We start from the raw sequence: 19,963 nt of genomic DNA on the forward strand, positions 1-19,963 counted from the left end.
ACATCAAGTAGATATCTTGGACATGTACCTGAAAACAGACACATTATGTGTGTATGTGAAAGTAGGGGTGGGGTTCTAACATTTATTTCAGATCCATTTGCTAAATTAGTCAGTAAATAATTGCATTCTGTACTTTCTATCTCATGTTCAATCTCTTCTGGTCTCAGCAGCTGACCCAAACTTCATTACAGGGACTGACGCAAGCTGTCATCTGAAAGTAAGTTTCTCATTTACTACTAGGATAGTTTCAGGAGCTTTGGCCAGCACTTCCTCCCTGTTACTGCTATTTTAACTTTACATTCTAGCTCATCCCAACATCATTGGCCAATGTCCTAAGATGGTCCATCTTGCTGTCTACGCCTGGCCCCAATCTATGACCAGCCCTCAACTCCAGAACTGAGTTGGTAATTTGTGACAGCAACTCAAGCTCTCAGCTCACTGTGTACTGTCCTAATGAGGCTGATGGACTGATTTAATGTGACCTGGCCTTGGCCATTATTGGGTATATACAGTATCACTGGCATCACAGACCCCATTTGGGCTTAGTCTGACTTTTAAGATCCTGTATGCAAAAGAATTCTTGATAACAAATAAAGCCACATGGCCGTGAGCTCAGAGGCATAGTAAACCCCGCTATCTATATCTCCACCCTCACTGATAGGCATGTGTAAAACAGGTAAAATGCTGATGTTAACAATTTTGAATCATCATCGGAATCACTTACTGAAGCATAATTGAAACTATATTCCGTGGGCTGAGCATTTTGCTCAGGTCGGTACTGTTTCAAAACTCCAATGATTTCTTAGAATCCTACAGTGTGGAAGCAGGCATTTTGGCCCATCCAGTCCACACTGACCCTGCGAAGAACATGCCCTACCCACACCTGGAACCTGACATTTCTCACAGCTAGCCCACCTTTCCTTCGACACATTGGACAATTTAGCATGGCCAATCCAACTAATCAGCGCATCTTTGGACTATGGGAGAAAAATGGGACACCTGGAGGAAACCTACGCAGACATGGGGAGAATATGCAAACTCCAGACATCCAGTTGCCCGAGGTGGAATCAAACCCAGGCCCTGACGCTGTGAGGCAGCAGTGCTAACCACTGTGCCACCATGCCACTCTATTTCAGGCAAAAATAAAGTCATCAATCAGCTACTTGAACTGTTAATAATTCTGTGAGCTAGTCTATTACTGTAATCGATATGGTTTTGTTATTGTGTGACCATCCAAACACACCCATGTTATGTGATGTGGCCCCTACTCCAAATGATGGTTTGGAGGACAATGAGTGACTAGCTGTTTGTTGAACATACACTAGTCAAAGTGTTTGTATTAATCCCTTGTCTTTGCACAGTCATTTACCTGTTGCTTTTTAATAGGTTTAACAACTCAACTAAAATGTGTTAACCAGTGTACTAGAAATAGCACATTAAAAACCTCAATGATGTTTTGTTCCTTCATGACATCATTTGAACCTCCTCAAGCAGATTACAAGGTATAATTAGTCACAGATATTCATTAAGCTATATATAAATCATCTCTAGTCAAATGATTAGATGAGCAATGTAATCACTTCCAGAAACCCTTCTTTTATATATAAAGTCTGAACACAATTAGATTACTATGGTGTAATCGCTCTCAGGTATCCAATAGTCTTTGTAGTTTTTTTTAGTGAAATGAAAATTGGCTTCAGCTGATCTTGAATATTTTTAAAACCATTTAGAAGGAGAAAGGAAGACAACAATTAGAGAAAAATACTAAGGTTTATTATGGACTTTCAAATCTGTGGCATTATATACTGGTACTGCATTAATACATATGACACACCTTAAGAAAATCTAGCACAGAGAAGTGTAACTACAGTATAAAAGCTTAAAGTGAGTTGGACTAATATCCATGAAACATTGAGTTCACAATTGTTGATATGTAACCATACTGGGTTACAGCACAGAGGATGACATTTGGCCTGTCATGCTAATACTGGCTCTTCGATACAACAGCTCACTTTTGTTTCTCTTTCTCTTGTTTCTCCAGAGTTCTGTAATTTCCTTACCTCAAATAGATATCCAATTCTCTTTAGAAAACCACAATTTCAATCAATGCAGTCCACATCATGATAATTTACTGAATAAAAAACTCTCCTCATCTCATTTCTGGCTCTTTTGCCAATTATCTGGTACCAGTGTCTTTTGGTTACCAATCCTTCCAGAGTGGGAACATTTGATTCTCGTTTATTCAAAACCCTCCATAATTCTGAATGCCTTTACTCAATTCCTGTTGAACCTACACTACTCTAAGCAGAACAACCACAGTTTGCCTTGGTCTTGCTGTGCTGCTGAAGAATATTTACAGAATCTGTAAATTTTAGCAAAATATTATTTAAGAAGTTACTTTTTGTGGTTTCTGTTGTATGATTTGCAGAACCAATGACTAGCAGTTAATGATCAGAATACACCAATTCTCTATTCTGGAAAACATCCAAGAGTCTGTTTTATTCCTGGAGGTAGAGGGTGGACCAAGTAAATGAAGCAGAAGAGGGCACTTGTATTAACAACAAGATGTAAATGACAGTAGATGCAAGACATATTTTCTTGTTAGACATAATTACAAAGATTATCAGAAATTAGGAATGATATGTCTCACCCTGTCAGAATCTCAAGTAGAATCCTCAATTTTCCTTCCAGGACTGTATGATATCGTCACTTTTGGTTGAGCCTGATTTAGACTCCAAAGTTAACCCTTTGAGAACCATTATCTTCTACAACAGCTTCTTCTTTCCATGAGGCTGCGAGAAAGAATAGAATTATATCCTTTCCTCTGATAGTGCATAGGGTCTCATAACAGCGTACCAAACAGTCAGACCTAATCCCAACTAAAATAAACAGAACCAAAAATATAGTCTGAATATGAACATACATTTATTACTTTAAATATGAATGTTTTGATGAGAAAAAACAAACAACTGTGGATACTAGAAATCAGAAACAAACACAGAAATTGCTGGGAAAGCTCAGAAGGGTCACTGGACCCAAAACTTTAACTCTGCTTTCTCTCCAGAGATGATGCCAGGCCTGCTGAGTTTCCCCAGTAGTATTTTAATAAATCTTGCTTTAAAGTAACTACAGGCAGACACAGCTGATAAACCCATCTGCAAGATGAGAGTAAAGCAGTGACATGTTTTCAGCCATAATTAACAGTTTTGGTATTTCTTTTGTCTTTCAGTGTTGGAGTTGTAAGGGATTTCCAGAAGCAGGGAGAGAGACGAAAACAATGATAAAGGGAGATCAGAGTTACTGGTCCCAATGTTGGGCAAGTGCTTCTTCCACCCACTCTTCCTTTTCAATGTTCATATAGGGGCATGTCTAATGGGGAACCTCCAAGCTGCTTAGAAAATCAAGCTAAAAACAATTCCTTGTCTAGAATGCCAACAGAAAGAAGCTTGTGCATGCCCTAACGAGTCATATCTAGCAGTAGAGATGAAAGTGCCAGAGAATCGTTTCTACATAAGAGGATCTGAGGAGTGGCCTGATACAGGTATTTATGTTTGTATTAGACCTTGATAGTGTAGACAGAGAAGATTTTTCCACTGGGGGGAGAGACTGAAGCTACAAGCCATGAAAATAAGATAAGTACATTTGGAGGAAACATTCTTTACTCAAAAAGTAAGTGGAATGTGAATGTGCTGCTGTATCAAATAGTTGAAGTGATGAGAAGGAGTACATTTAGGGGAAACAAATAAGTTCAAGAGGGAAACAATTGTAAGATTATGCTGATGGGTTTAGATAAAGTAAAGTAGGGGGAAACTCAGAGGGAACATAAATGCTAATTGGGCAGATTGACCAATTCCTGCACAGCACGTTCTTTGCAATTCAAGGTCCACCAAGCAGGGAGACAGTGGAAGAACAATGATAAGAGAGATCCGAGTGACACGTCTCACTGACCTTTGACTTGAAATGTAATGGTAAGCAATTGCTCAGAAATTGTGATGCTTCACAGACCATGTGCTCTTGTAGTACCACTCCTGGAATTGGCATTGTTAACACATATATAGTAACGATCCATCTATCCCTGATGTTTGGGGCAGAGTCACAGGTGGATTCAGTTATCAGCAGATGTGATTCTGAACAACATTCTCACCACATGTAGTTATCACAGCAATGACTGAAACAGATCACTCCTTGCTATGGACCAGAGTGAGGAAGCAACCATTGATGTTTTTTCATTCCAAACAGAAATGCTACATTCATATTAACACCAGCCATAACATGTGCCTAAATAAAAAACAAAAATTCCTTAATTTGATCGAAGAGACACTCTCCAGCACTCTCACAGAGCAGTGTCAGAATAAAAGATACTTCCACCAACTACAATGCCACCACCTCAACCTGTGGGAAAGAAAAGTGAAAACATACTGATTGCTCGAGGCTAACATCAATGTGATGGAACCTGTCATTGAAGACAATTAGTCGGCTCTCATTGATTTCAAGGGAGATCTGATTGAGAACTCTGCATGCACCAAACACTGCTCAAAGTAAACCAAGTGGCTACAACTCTGCCAGAAAATCCAGATATCCTTCCGGACAGGGAATGCAAGGGCCATGAATGAAGGGACTTAAGGGCATATCAGGCTCATCAACAGAAAAATAGCTCCATTGAACATAATGGCAAGTAAGATCAACATCATTTGCCATTAACAGTTGGAGAGATGGGTGGCACGGTACCATGAGTTGTACTCAGAGAACACCGAGGAAGATCTGGACAGTACAGAGAGTCTGCCTGTAAATTGCTGGAAAAAAACCTATCTGGTTCACAAATGTCCTTCAGGGAAGGAAATCTGTCATCCTCACCTGGTTTGGCCCATATGTGACTCCAGGTGCACCATGAGGCGGTTGATTCTGAACTAACTTCTGAGATGGCCTAGCAAGCCATTCAGTTGTATCAATCACTACCAAGTCACAACAAAGAAATGAAACCAGACAGATCACCTGGTATTAACCTTGACACTAGAAAAGGCAGTGGCAGGAATAGCCCTACCGACTTTGCAAAATCCTCCTCACTAAGATTTGGGGGCTAGTGCCAAAATTGAGAGAGCTGTCTCTCAGAATAGTCAAGCATCAGCCTGACATAGTCATCCTCACGGAATTATACCTCATAGACAATTTCCCAAACATCACCATCGCCATTCCTGGATATGTTCTGTCCCACTGGCAGGACAGACTGAGCAGAGGTAGTGGCACAGTGGTATACAGTCGGGAGGGAGCTTGCCCTTGGAGTCCTTAACATTGACTCTAGACCTCATGAAGTCTCATGGCTTCAGGTTAAAAATGGGCAAGGAAACCTCCTGCTGATTACCATATAGCCTCCTCCCTCAGCTGATGAATCAGTACTCCTCCATGTTGAACAATACTTAGAGGAAGCTCTGAGGATGACAAGGGCACAAAATGTACTCTGGATGGGGGATTTCAATGTTCATCGCCAAGAGTGGCTCACCAGCAACACTACTGATCGAGCTGGTCGGGTCGTAAAGGACATAGCTGCTTAACTGGATTAGTGGCAGGTGATGAGGAACCAAAAGATCACAAGCGTAGGCTGCTAGTTTAAGAGCTCTCATAAAGGTACCTGTCTGTGGAAGACATTTGCACAGCAGAACATAGAAACCAATCTGAAGAGAATCTACAGAGAAAAACTTACAAAAGTGACTCGGCAAAGCAAAACATGTTTTTTTATTGTAAATCTTTATCGGGGTTTTTTATTGGACTAATTTTGTAGAGGGGGAGGTAAACGATAAGTTTAAGAGCAAGGAGTTGTAAGTAGTTGTTAGTTAATGTTCTCTGTTAGACTTAAAGAAATAAAGTCGTTAATTTTTACTTTAAATAGTGAATTTTGAGCTAGTTCTTTGCCTCTCGAATTTGAACAGATTACAGCACATGGTGAATCTTTTCTGTGTTACTGGTTTAAATTAGCAGAGGGATTTACCCCATGTCGTAACACCATCCAGGACAAAGCAGCCCACTTGATTGGCACCACGTCCACAAGCATCCACTCCCTCCACCACCGAAGCTCAGTAGCAGCAGTGTGTACTATCTACAAGATACCCTGCATTCACCAAAGATCCTCAGACAGCACCTTCTAAACCCATAATCACTTCCGTTTAGAAGAACAAGGGCAGCAGATATATGGGAACACCACCACCTTCAAGTTCTCCTCCAAGTCACTCAACGTCCTGACTTGGAAATATATTGCCATTGCTTTGATGTCACAAGATCAATGCCAATGTCCTCCAGATTCATATCTCACTTACAGTTATCCTTGTAGTCCCTCCTTAACAGCATTTTATGTCTGCCTACGCCAAATAAACTGCAGTGGTTCAGGAAGGCAGCTCACCACCACTTTCTCAGGAGTAACTAGAGATGGGCAATAAATAAATAAACATCATGTGAATTAAAAAAAAAACAAGGTTCTACAATCTCCAGAAATTTCTCAATGCTTAAATCAACACATACATCACAAATGTTACGGCCCTCATGTCCAAGCTAAGGAAAAGAATGTGGATAAAGGCAACCTGAGAAACTATTAGTGTACTGAATCTGTGTCTTCTGTGCATTCCTGTGCAGTGGTGAGACCTGGACAATAAATGCAAGGTAAGACAAAGGCTGAACATTTCCTATCTTTGCTGTCTCAGAGTGTCCTCTATCTGTGGCAGATCACTAGCTCAGAGGTCCTGGAGCATATTAATTCCATCAGCATGTCTTCACTGCTAAACCAATATTGTCTGCATTGGCTTGGCTACTATCATCACATAAATGATCATACACCTAAAGACCTGATGGACATGATGAATTGGCTGCTAGCTTACAACCTCCTGGTTATCTATATTTTCATTACAAAGGACAACTGTAAGTCAGATATGAAGCTGGCGGTCATGAGCATTAACAACTAGGAGATAGTCAACTACTCTTAAATATCCAGGGGCAGCCGAAGACTGTTGGAAGGGAAGTTGAAGTATAATGTTCAGCTAGCCAGGAAGAGGCAGAGAGAAAATAAAGAGCAGCAAATTCAACACTACTCAGCCAACTGTCTTCCTCTGGAGCAAACACAGCAGAGATTGCCATGCAATGGTGGGGGCTCCTGAGCCCAACCAGGTAATGCTTACCAGACTGTCAGAATGCAAACCATCATGTTACAATCCGAAAAGCTGCAAATGGCAGTGGTAAAGCAATAGTTAGAAAAACTCTTCCATAGCACATTCTGTTAGTACAATTTGTATGTGAACTTGTTTTACTGCCACCCACTGATACTTGAAAATAGTACAGACTGAGGCCTGAATGTGGACCTTTCTTGACCTGAATGCCTAATCCGATCATGGGGGAATGCACTAAAACAACAAAGAAATAAAATCATTCTTGGCATCCTTCATTTTGGATATATTTACAGTCGAGCCATTTTGAGGTGCAAATGGTTGCAGCACTTTAACCCTGCATGACCCCTGCTTGTATCTCAGTCGAGCAAATATCTTCACATACTGAAGGTATGCTTGCGTGAATAGAGATTCGTCAGGTTAAGTGTTTTCATTGAAACAAAAAAACACAAACTGCCTTGGTATTTGAAAAATGATTTCGTGCCATACAACTACATGTCTGAAAAGAATTTCAAACCCACAGGAAAACATTTCAGTGCTTGATGAAAGAATCTGTTCAGTCTATATTGATTAATAGTAAACTTGTTTGTTGGCAGTAGCTCACACTCAGAATGGTGTTGTCCACCTGACTGGCATGACGGGCCTCTGGGTCTTGTTCTCATGTGTATCACAGACTAAGAGTGTTTTTCTAATCCATGCACGAATTGAGATACCAGCACTGAACTAAGTATGGAAATGTACTGGGTCTTAATGGTTTCAACTTGTTAACATATGTGGGTTACATTCTTGGCATTTGAATCTGGAAACTCGCAGCATATTCCATTACTGGGTAGAAATCAAAGCATTTTACTTCAATGAAAATTAGGGAAACACAAAGTGAACGCAAGAAATTAGAGTTAAGTAGGGAAGTTAATTTTTATGTTCAACCAAAAGTTTGGCAAGAAAATCCATTGGAAGATAAATACAAATGGATTTAGAAAATAATCAGATGCCTTGCTGGTTAGAGTCCATGAGAAAGAAAAGGAATGAGAATGGTGGACAAGGTTACAAAAATGAAAGAAAGAAAAATAAATACTTACATTTATGTAGCACCTTTAGTGACCTTACAATGTTCCAATGCATGTTACAGCTTATTATGTACTTTTGGCATGAAGTCTTTGTTGGAATATAGCAAAGGGATTAAAATTTGTAAAGAAGGTAGAATGTAGATTCATTTTTGGAAAAGGACCATGATTGTTAAGTTAATGATTCTTACCCATTTAGAAAAGGTTCTTAAGTAGCTACTGAAATTGACAAAAATGATAGTATGTGACTTGAAAAACTCCAGTAGAATCCTCCACTAGCATTTATATCTTCAGAATTATTTAATAAAGTGGTTTTACACTCCATAAAATCTGTATAGTTGCAGAGTTTATAGTTGCATTTCAAAAGTTTAGATCTCCACCTTTCTGGTCTTTAGAAAAGCTTGGGTCTATAACACTCATGAAAGATTCAGTATACTGTATATCAACATCACAGATAGAGATGACTATATTTTTATTGTCGCACCACGCTGCATTCTTCCCAGATCATTTCCTTTCCCAAAGTCATAGGTGCCAGCAGATTATAACAAATCACTATTCTTCACCTGTGAATATCATGTTGGTAGGTTATTTAGCTGTGTCAGCCATTTCTATCAGGCCTGATGTCAAATATTCACTCAACACTGTGAAAAAAAATGCATCAAACAGCAGGAAATAATGAATCATAATTGGAAATAGGTTACTAATCTTGAAATACAACAGAATCAATGTATATCAATAGGATATGAATTATTATGTTTGGATTCCAGGGAAAGTTCAAAAAGTTTGTAAAAACAAAGACTGCAGATGCTGAAGGGCTTTTACCCGAAACGTCAATTTTACTGCTCCTCGGATGCTGCCTGAACTGCTGTGCTTTTCCAGCACCACTCTAATCAAGGTTCAAAACGGGTTGTGCTGGAAAAGCACAGCTGGTCAGGCAGAAGGAGATGTGGCTGTAGTAGCGGGCCTGGTGCAGGACGTGGCTGAAAAGAGCTTCAGGGCCGAGGAGATGACCTAGTGGAGGTGGGAGCGTGGGGGGGGGGGGGGGGGGGGGGGGGGGGGCGGGGGGGGGGAGGAGAGAGGGGGGAGGTCTGCAGTGAGGGAGAGACTCACTGAGATGCTAGTAGAGGGAGGAGGAGAACTTGTTCAAGGTGTGCATCCTTGGAAGAGGCTTCGTTGTAAGGTTATAATCAACTAGGAGAAAATGAAGACTGCAGATGCTGGAGATCAGAGTCAACGTGTGGTGCTGGAAAAGCTGGTCAGCTGGAACTCTGATCTCCAGCATCTGCAATCTTCACTGTCTCCAGGTAAGGTTCCCCAATTCATTACTGTTCCAGATATGATATCCCAAACTATGCTGCTCCCAGGTGAGGAAGGAAAAAGTGGCTCCCCTTCTATATTCATCCATCCCTTTGGTTAGTTGCAATAAGGTTAATTTAAAAACAATCCCTTCCCTTATGTATACCTTTCTCCTCAACCCAAATGATCTTATGTTTTATAAAGAGTCAACCTAACTGGGCTTTCTTGAAAATGAACAAGGATAGTGAATTCATTAATTATTACATGTGTGAATAAATGCGAACAAAACCCAAACACAAGATCAGAAAGGTGAGGCCATAAAGATAAAATTTTTTAAAAACCTGGATCGATCAATTTTGGAATTATTCATAAAGAGCAACCCAGTTGAGCATTACATATGTTGCAGTGGTAGAGTTGGTGTTGGTGGTTTTACAGTCAGTTTCATGATCCTTAGTTTTGAGATTGGTCGACATTCTGCACATCTGATTTCTTTCAACCAGGATTGAATTACAGCCTTCAAGAGGAGGAGAACTTGTCCTTCTTTCTTTTTGTCTGGTTTGCAGCACTTGGAGTGAGAAATGGGCTTCCTTTACCTGCTACACAGTGGTGACTAGTGCTTAATTCCTTTAGATTCAATAACAGCTTCTTTTATCAGACTTTTGAACAGAGTACTCAAATGTTCATTCTGATCTCTCCCTGCATCTTCTCTGAGGCTATAACACTACATTCTGCACTCTGTTCAGCTACCCCAATGAACTTTGTATACTATGATCAGCCTCTACAATGCATAAAACAACACTTTCACCGTATCTCAATATATGTGATAACAATCAATCAATCAATCAATGACAGTATGCTAACCCTTGAATTTAGCTGGGTTATGCAGGAATGTTCAATCACATTAGCACACTGCAATAGAGTTGAAACTGACTTTAAACCAATGTCCTTTGTACATTCTCCAAAGAAAAAACACAAACTTTGTTTACAGTTTGGGACATAGTCTATAGTTTGAATCTGGATGTAGGTTTGCTTGCTTACCTGGAAGGTTCATTTCCAGATGTTTCATCACCCTACTAGGTAACATCTTCAGTGGGCCTCCGGGCTAAGCACTGTTGATGATTCCTGCTTTCTATTTATATGTTTGGGTTTCTTTGGGTTGGTGATTGAGTTTGTTGATAGAGTTCCGGTTGGAATGTTATGCTTCCAGAATTCTCATGCGTGTTTCTGTTTGGCTTGTCTTAGGATGGATGTGTTGTCCTCGTTGAAGTGGTGTCCTTCCTTATCTGTATGTAAGGATACTAGTGAGAGAGGGGGTCATGTCATTTTGTGGCTAGTTGATGAACATCAAATAATCACAAAATGACATGATCCCCTCTCTCACTAGGATCCTTATATACAGATAAGGAAGGACACCATTTCAACTGGGAAAACACATTCATCCTAGGACAAACCAAATAGAAACATGCACGAGAATTCCTAGAAGTATGGCATTCCAACCAGAACTCTATCAACAAACACATCGAGTTAGACCCCATCTACCACCCCCTGAGAAAAAGAACAGGAAATGACATCACCACAGGAAATGACATCACCAACCCAAGGAAACCCAAACATATATATAGTGCTTCGCCTGGAGGCCCACTGAAATGTTACCTAGCAGGGCGACGAAACGTCTGGAAATGAACCTTCCAGCTCAGCAAGCAAACCTGCATCCAGAACCTCAACCTAAGCTAAAAATCTTCTCAAAACTCACTATAGTTTGAATATTAATTTTTTTTTCTGTCCACAGATGCTGTCAGACCTTCTGAGTTCTCCAGCATTTTCTGTTTAAGCCCTTTAATTTACATCCACACCCCCTTTTGAAAGCATATTTTGAAACTAAAAATTAAAAATGTCCACAGTACTTCAGCAATCTGACCCATGGTCAGGACAGATTACAAAATAACATGGAACTCAAAATTAATTCCCTTCATACAATATGAAGCATCTACCTCATCATAAACTTTACCCAATTCATTTATATTCAGGAAGGGCAGAGTCCAAGATGAGTTCATAATGCAGAAACTCTAATTCTAACGTAACCTGTTATCCACCTTCCCAGAAACAGAGGACCCAGATACCACACAGTAATTAATCAACAAAATGTTATCTATTTTCAATGCAAATCAAATGCCTATCACGTTGTTTCTGCCGGATGCAAGATGATGCAAGTCTAAATCAAATAGGCAGCTCATGTCTACACCTAAAAAGGAAGGGAAATAAATAGTGGTCAGTTATGAGATATGGGTGTTTTGAACTGACATAATGAATTATGTTTGAGATTAGGAACATTGGAATAAAATATCATGCAATGTGCCACCCTCATGAGAGCAAATCACGCGTAGTGTTTTCAATTGTAGGGGAAATGTCTGTGGTTTCTTTGCAGCAATTTTATCAGCTGCCTGCAGGAATATGATGGCATTCTGTCAATGGTGCATTGATGCCTGATCCACAATTGACATACAGTATTTGACAACCTTTCAGTTTGAACAAGGTAACCTGACTCGTCATGTTTTGAATTCCTTTCCACAACTGCAGTCCGCATTATTCCAATCTTCTCACGGAATAATCACCCTCATGGGCAAGAAACTACCTCTCATCGACAAGAATGACAGACTTTACCATGGGAACAGAGGGCACTCCAATAGTAAGCATCTTATTAAAAACAACACTGCAGTTAATGGGTGTAGACAGTTCTCCTTTCTTGGAAGTTGAACTTGTTTCTTCTAAACAATGTAAGAAATCTTGCACCAAGTGTAGTCTTTTAGGTTGCTCTCCCCAAGGACTGCAGTAGTTAACGTTAATGCAGAGCTCACTCCAATCCCTTACTTCCTGATAGAAATTCATGTCTCAGGGATTTTCAACCTATGGTCTCCAAACAATTTAGCTTTTAACTGTGAACTCTGAGGTTAATCCAGCTTTAGCATTGTCCATTCTCACTTTACTCATTCCATCAGCTACTTATTCACTAAACTACTGAAATCACTCTCCAAACTGCTCTACAATGCTCCTTAAAACCCATTTCTTTCACTGAGCAGTCAGTCACCTATCCTAATGTCTTTTTCATTGGCTCATGTTGTAATCCCATCTGAACAAGTCAGATCCCAGATGGAAAATCAGCTTGATAGATCATATGTTTAACTTCTGCTATTGGTTACAATAGTGATTAATCACTGAAACACTTAGATCATAGTTTAAAAATGACTTTCTGACCTGATTAAAAAAACATTTCCACAGAACAGACGTATCTAGCCGTCTTTATTTTGAAATCTAAAATATACATCACTCACCACATTCTATCCACTTTTGAAAACTCCTGTGATATGCTTTAGGATGGCTTATTGTGTTAAAGCTGCTAGGTAAATGCATTTTTTCTTTGTTCTAATCCACAACTGTATCTCTGATTTACTGCTATAATTTGTTTGGATAGAAATTCAAATTTGTTTGGATAGAAAGTTTCAGAAAAGAGATTTGTCATGATATTGCATCATTGAAGAATAGATCCTGATTGTGCACACCAGGATCTGCTAGGCAATGGTTATCTTTTTACCAGCAAATTAATGGAAACAGATTTAAGGTTTATGTACAGACTACGACTGCAGTCCACAAAGACAAAATCTCAGATTCCCTGTTCTACATTATTTCTGGCTATTATCCAAAATGACTTTGCTGCCTCTGTAATTCTCTCACCTTAAACTTACCTGTTTTGGCTCTGTCCACTGTTGTAAACTAATTCAGTTACAAAAGAAGCAGACAGATTTATTTTAATCGTGCATTTTAATTGTGACCTCGACATGTTCCCAAGTCCTCCACAACCAATGAACTACTTTTGCAGTACAGTCACTGTTGTGTTACAAATACAGCAACTAATTGGTCAAAACAAATTTCCACAAATAGCAATGAGATAACAATCGGGTAATGTGATGATGGTTAAGGAGTAGTTATTGGCCAGGACACAATGGAAAGTTTTACTCCATTTCTTGGAAATACAGGCAAGGGATCTTGTTTGTTCACCTACAAGGGCAGTAAATGCCTTGATTTAACAGCTCATTCAAAAGACAGGAAGTCCAACTATGCAGCAGTGTTCGAGAGTCAATCTAAGGTTAACGGTCTCAGTGCAAACCTTCTGAAGAGTTACACTCACACATGTGTTACAACCTAGATAGTGTACAAAAACAACAGCTTTTCTCCAAGGTAGTGGAGTCGAAAGCTAGAGAGCCTAAGTTTAAGGTGAGAGGAAAGCAATACAAAAGGGTCCAGTGGGGCAATGTTTTCACACATTTGGTGCTGAATATGTCATTTAAGAAATTTTGTCATTTAAGAAACATTTGTGCAGATACATGGATGGGATAGGTATGGAGGGATATGCTCCAAATGCAGGCAAATGGGACTAGATTAATTGTGAAAACTAGGTGGCATGGGCATGTTGGGCTGAAGTTGCTCAGCATCATCCTCACAATTCACTATTCTCTATAGCTTAGAATCAAGTGCAAACTTTTTAGAGAATTTTTTCCCCTCAACACCCATCTCCAAATAGCTTTTATAAATCAAAACAGCAAGGGTTCCAATACTGATCCTTGGGGAACACCACTTTCAAATCCTCTCCGGCCTGTGACATGCCTATCGATACCTACCCTCTGCTTCCTAACTTTTATCCAACTTCTAATCCAGTTACCAAGGACCCAGCAATCCCAAACATTTCTAATTGGCTAATCAACCGATCATGTGGCACCACACTAAATGCTTTCTGAAAGTCCAAATATACAACATCCAGAGTACTACCATCATCCACTATCTGTGTCACCTTGTTAAATGGAGAAAGTGAGGACTGCAGATGCTGGAGATCAGAGCTGAAAATGTGTTGCTGGAAAAGCGCAGCAGATCAGGCAGCATCCAAGGAGCAGGAGAATCGACGTTTCGGGCATGAGCCTGAAGAAGGGCTCATGCCCGAAACGTTGATCCTCCTGCTCCTTGGATGCTGCCTGACCTGCTGCGCTTTTCCAGCAACACATTTTCAGCTCACCTTATTAAATAACTCAATTAAATTCATTAGACATGACCTGCCTGTGACAAAGCAAAGAATTAATTTATTTTTCTCTCAGTGCATATTTATGTTATCCTGAATGATGACTTCCATCAGTTCTCCCACTGCTGATGTCAAGCTGATGGTTTTCTGGCTTATCATTTGCCCTTTCTTAAACAACACCATCCCATTTGCAATCCCCGAGTCCCGTAGCATTTAAACATTGTTTAGATATTTACCTGAGTTGCCATAGCATCCATGGATATGGACCAAAAGCTGGAAAAATGGGATTAGTGCAGTCAGATCTTTATTGGCTAGCATAGATGCTATGAGCCAAATAGCCTCATTCTGTGCTGTAAATATCTATGAGTCTATAAGTAAACCATATAGCATGGAGGATGTCCATACAGCCCATTCTATTGGTGTTGGATTTTTAAAAAGCACTATCCAGTTAGTCCTGCATTCATGTTCACCCATTCTTTCCCACAACATTGAATGCTTTCTTTTCAATATTTATCCAATTCCCCTGTGAAAGTTTTCAGTGAAGCACCATTTACTTCAGGCACTGCATCCAGAATTGTAAGTTTTCTGCATGAAAAAAAATCTTTCATCCATCCTTAGCCGTTTTTGGCTGATAACTTTCATTCCATGACCTATGGTTACTGGTCCTGCTGCCAATTCTCTCCTAAACCTTCTCTACTGTGAAGGAGAAGAATCACACACTGGAAAATGGTTTTGATTGGCTCTTTTTACCGAAGAAGCAAGAAGAAATTTCTAGCAATTGTTATTTGTGTTTTCTAACTGCCATCTGCATTTTGCCCTTTTCGTGGTCTATTAATGGATCTTCTGTGGCATTGCTTCTATAAGACCCCAGCTCAATGATCTGTTCTGAGGCAAGTAATTTACACAAGCAGTATTAGCTACTGTGGCCTGTCAATGCTTCAGGTTCATCAATTTCTGTTTTGAGTTCAGAAGAATCTGAGGAAATGCTTGACCTTTTAAAGAAAATGGTTGCTATGCATGTCTTGCAAGGTGTCATTTCTGGAATGTGACATACAAGAGTTTTATGTGTTTCATCAAGATTGCTGTCATAGGATATAAATCTACATCCTTAAAATAAACCAGAATTGGTCTTAAGCGTTACACCCTGAAATAACTCCACAGGTACTGATATGTCATCACTAAGTCACCCTTTATTTACATGTGGAAAACCTTTGACATTGATCCAGCTCGATCAGAGCCAGTTTTCAGAGTGAACAGGATGGCTGACACTCCTGCTCTGTCTATCAGCCAAGGCTCCCTGCTTGGTGCTGTCAATCTCATCCAGTCAGGGAACTCACATTTCATGAAGTCCACCTGGCTAACCTCATTACAATCACTATATCCACCCCCACGCCCCCCCCCCCCAAACTCTGTGTCTGAGGACATAGACTGGTTCTTTTTTTTCCTGATCCTGCTGGGGCATCCTAGCACCGGGTTCTGGTTTCTCTGACTCTGCCTTTCATAAGGACGGTATGTTATGCAAGTAGCTCACCTCTTGTGCACGGGACATTTCAGAAGAAATTTGTTCTCCTCAGGTGGCAAAGGCGTCAAGGTGGCGTCGTCCACCATGTCCCTCTCAGATTTCGATGTATCTTCAACACTTGATGGAGAGGGAGAGCCCACAGATTCCAGAACAGTGGGAAAGGCTGTCAAGGAGCTGGGCATGTTTTGCTCCTGCACAGTTTGTGAATTTACAGTTTTCACATGGACCATGTGCATGTTCAGGACCACCGCATCTACCTGAACTTTATACGCCACTGGACCTGACCACATGTCAACCGTACCTCTTACTCATGCAGGGCCATTCCCATGGTTCCTACACCAAACTTTGTCCCCTGAAGTAAACTGTCTCTCTGGCTTAGCAGAGACTTCTGTCTGCTATTGGTGTCACCCTTTAGTTACACATACATAGTACATCACACTGACCCAGCTAGCTCTGAGTTAAAGTGACCAGAGCCCTGACACTGCTGATTATTTTTTTTTTCTGAACACTCCTGTTTATTTATTTATTTTTTTTATATAGAGTCGGACACTCCCCTTTTTATTATTTTTTTTTCTTTTAACCCCCACACTACCACCTAAGTGCGGTAGTGCTTATTTTTTCCCCAGCACCCATGGTGTGTGTGTGTAGGTGTGAGACACAGTGAAAGACACAAAGTGCACAAATCTTTATTCAAATTCCACCACCAGGAAGATAGGAAAACACCCGGGTGGCCAGTGACAAACACTGCCCTTCACATCAAAGGGCAGTGCTGTGTGATCAAAACAGTGAAGGGGAGGGTGACACTGCTGATTTTTTTTTTTTTCTCGACACCCTCCACGGCCCGCTGCCTGGACCTGTTGATGGCCAGTTTGGCCAGGCCTAGGAGCAGACCCATGAGGAGATTCTCCCGGTTATATATTTTTTTCTTCTTTTTTTTAAAAAGAATTTAACCCCCACACTACCACCTAAGTGCGGTAGTGCTTATTTTATCCCCAGCACCCATGGTGTGTGTGTATACGTGTGAGACACAGTGAAAGACACAAAGTGCACGAATCTTTATTCAATTTCCACCACCAGGAAGATAGGAAAACACCCAGGTGGCCAGTGACAAACACTGCCCTTCACATCAAAGGGCAGTGCTGTGTGATCAAGACAGTGAAGGGGAGGGTGACACTGCTGATTATTTTTTTTTAAAATTTAACCCCCACACTGCCACCTAAGTGCGGTAGTGCTTATTTTATCCCCAGCACCCATGGTGTGTGTGTGCGCAGGTGTGAGACACAGTGAAAGACACAAAGTGCACCAATCTTTATTCAAATTCCACCACCAGGAAGATAGGAAAACACCCGGGTGGCCAGTGACAAACACTGCCCTTCACATCAAAGGGCAGTGCTGTGTGATCAAGACAGTGAAGGGGAGGGTGACACTGCTGATTATATATTTTTTTTTTTGATTTTTTTTTTAACCCCCACACTACCACCTAAGTGCGGTAGTGCTTATTTTATCCCCAGCACCCATGGTGTGTGTGTATATGTGTGAGACACAGTGAAAGACACAAAGTGCACGAATCTTTATTCAATTTCCACCACCAGGAAGATAGGAAAACACCCGGGTGGCCAGTGACAAACACTGCCCTTCACATCAAAGGGCAGTGCTGTGTGATCAAGACAGTGAAGGGGAGGGTGACACTGCTGATTATATATTTTTTTTTAAATTTAACCCCCACACTGCCACCTAAGTGCGGTAGTGCTTATTTTATCCCCAGCACCCATGGTGTGTGTGTGCGCAGGTGTGAGACACAGTGAAAGACACAAAGTGCACCAATCTTTATTCAAATTCCACCACCAGGAAGATAGGAAAACACCCGGGTGGCCAGTGACAAACACTGCCCTTCACATCAAAGGGCAGTGCTGTGTGATCAAGACAGTGAAGGGGAGGGTGACACTGCTGATTATATCTGTCAGCCAGGGCTCCCTGATTGGACCAAGTTAACAGCCCCAATCAAGGAACTTGTATTCCACGAGATCCACTTGACTGAACTCGTTCTAATCTACACGGACAATACTTTAACATGGTCTCAAGTGGTCTTCGTACCCATTTGCTTGAAGTGCAATTTCAGCCTGAGAGTGGGGATAAACATCTTCAGTGGCAAACAACTCCCCGCCACCATCAATAAGGAAGCTCACTGGATCAAGCTCCAATCAGATACTGAAAATGTGTTGCTGGAAAAGCGCAGCAGGTCAGGCAGCATCCAAGGAGCAGGAGAATCGACGTTTCAGGCATGAGCCCTTCTTCAGGAATGATTCTGGAAGAAGGGCTCATGCCCAAAACGTTGATTCTCCTGCTCCTTGGATGCTGCCTGATCTGCTGCGCTTTTCCAGCAACACATTTTCAGCCCTGATCTCCAGCATCTGCAGTCCTCACTTTCTCCTCCAATCAGGTACTTAAGAGCTGACTCAGCGATTCACAGGCCCCGATGCTGGGATCTTGCCTCACCTCAAGTAACCGGTCAGTCAGAAACTGGAGAAGTTGAGAAGATTGGCTGTTTTCTTTCATAAATGGGGAGTTGAGAGAAGAGGGCTCAGGGCAATCATAGGCAACAGCAGGACTGCTGTCTTCTGTGGCTGTCCCTTCTCCTGATTGGCCCCAGACTGGGAAGAACGGAGGCACCCTTGTCACCAACCAAAGCAGGCAGGTCACCTTGGTTTCCTAGTCAGAAACCCAGCCATGTTTCTCAGCTGCTGGGAAGACAAGCCATTGTGTGAGTGAAGACAGATTCCAGGGGATTGACCATTTAAGGTCCTTATTTGCTGCCATGTCAAGCAGGTCACCAATGAATCTCCTCACCCTGCACTTAATTCCTGAGGTGGTGAGAAAGAGGTGAGTATCTCTCTGGGGCCAAATCATCCTTGTTACCTTCTTCATCACGTTCAGGGAAGGGATTATCATTCCCTTAGAATATTAGTCAAGAAGGAAGTCAACTGACTCCATCTATTTTCTGTTGGGTCATTGAAAAAGTTCTCTAGTTAATGCCATTGGCTGTTGCTCTGTAATTTTCACTCTTTCAGGGAATTATCCAATTCCTTTTTGAATGTTGGTCTCAAGTTTGCTTCCTTTATGTTTTCTGTCAGTGCAGCCCAGATCATAACAAGTCACCTCATGAAAAATAGTCTCCTGATTTCATTTCTAATTCTTCTGCCAATTACCTTAAATCTGTTTCCTCCACTTTCTGACTCCTTTTGCCAGTGGAAACAATTACTCCTGAATGTCCTTATCAAAATCCACACATAAGAGGCACAACGTTATCTTTGGCCACAGAGATAGACAGTTCCTCAAGTGTGACAAGATCAAGGCAAATCTGGAGCCTGCAGATCAATTGTAAAGCAGCCAGAAATTTCTGGTTCATTCAGGAAACAAAGACCATACCTAGTCAATGATGACTCACATATCCTAATGGTTTTATGGAAAAAGAAATGTGACACAGCAGAAAACCAGGTGGGGTCAAGTTTCAAATGCCCCTCTAACAATAATCCTGCAAGTGTATTTAATTGTAATGAAGCTTTCGTCAAGGAATTTAGTAAATTGGCTTATATCCATCTGTTGCATTAGTCATTCAATACCTTTTCTTGTCAGTGGTTTGAAACACAGTTTTTGTCACTGGAGGGCGATGATTGCACCTAACCAGAATTAAGGAGAAGCTAGAGCAGCATATTTGCCATCAAGTCGCACGCTAGACACCACACAAGTTTTCTTCTAAAAACGGAACCTCTGCCAGTGGATCCATTCACAGGATGAGGGCATCGCTGGCTAGACCAATGTTTTTTGCCCATTCCTAATTGCCCTTAGAGCAGTTGAGAGTTGACCACATTGT

The 19,963-nt window shown here is 41.1% G+C and overlaps 1 long non-coding RNA gene across 1 annotated transcript in view; it reads right to left on the minus strand.

Annotated features, from left to right (window-relative positions):
* Positions 1-2,655: 2,655 nt before the first annotated feature.
* LOC148142161 (uncharacterized) overlaps positions 2,656-19,963 on the minus strand; it is a 61,866-nt gene continuing 44,558 nt past the window's right edge. Inside the window, exon 3 of the long non-coding RNA XR_015752145.1 lies at positions 2,656-2,792. This is a non-coding gene — a long non-coding RNA (uncharacterized LOC148142161). The remainder of the gene's footprint in view (positions 2,793-19,963) is intronic.

Source organism: Chiloscyllium plagiosum, unplaced genomic scaffold (genome assembly GCF_037043375.1).
Source record: "Chiloscyllium plagiosum isolate Xiang-an unplaced genomic scaffold, Cpla_swu_hap1 HiC_scaffold_30, whole genome shotgun sequence".
NCBI classification, from domain to species: Eukaryota; Metazoa; Chordata; class Chondrichthyes; order Orectolobiformes; family Hemiscylliidae; genus Chiloscyllium; species Chiloscyllium plagiosum.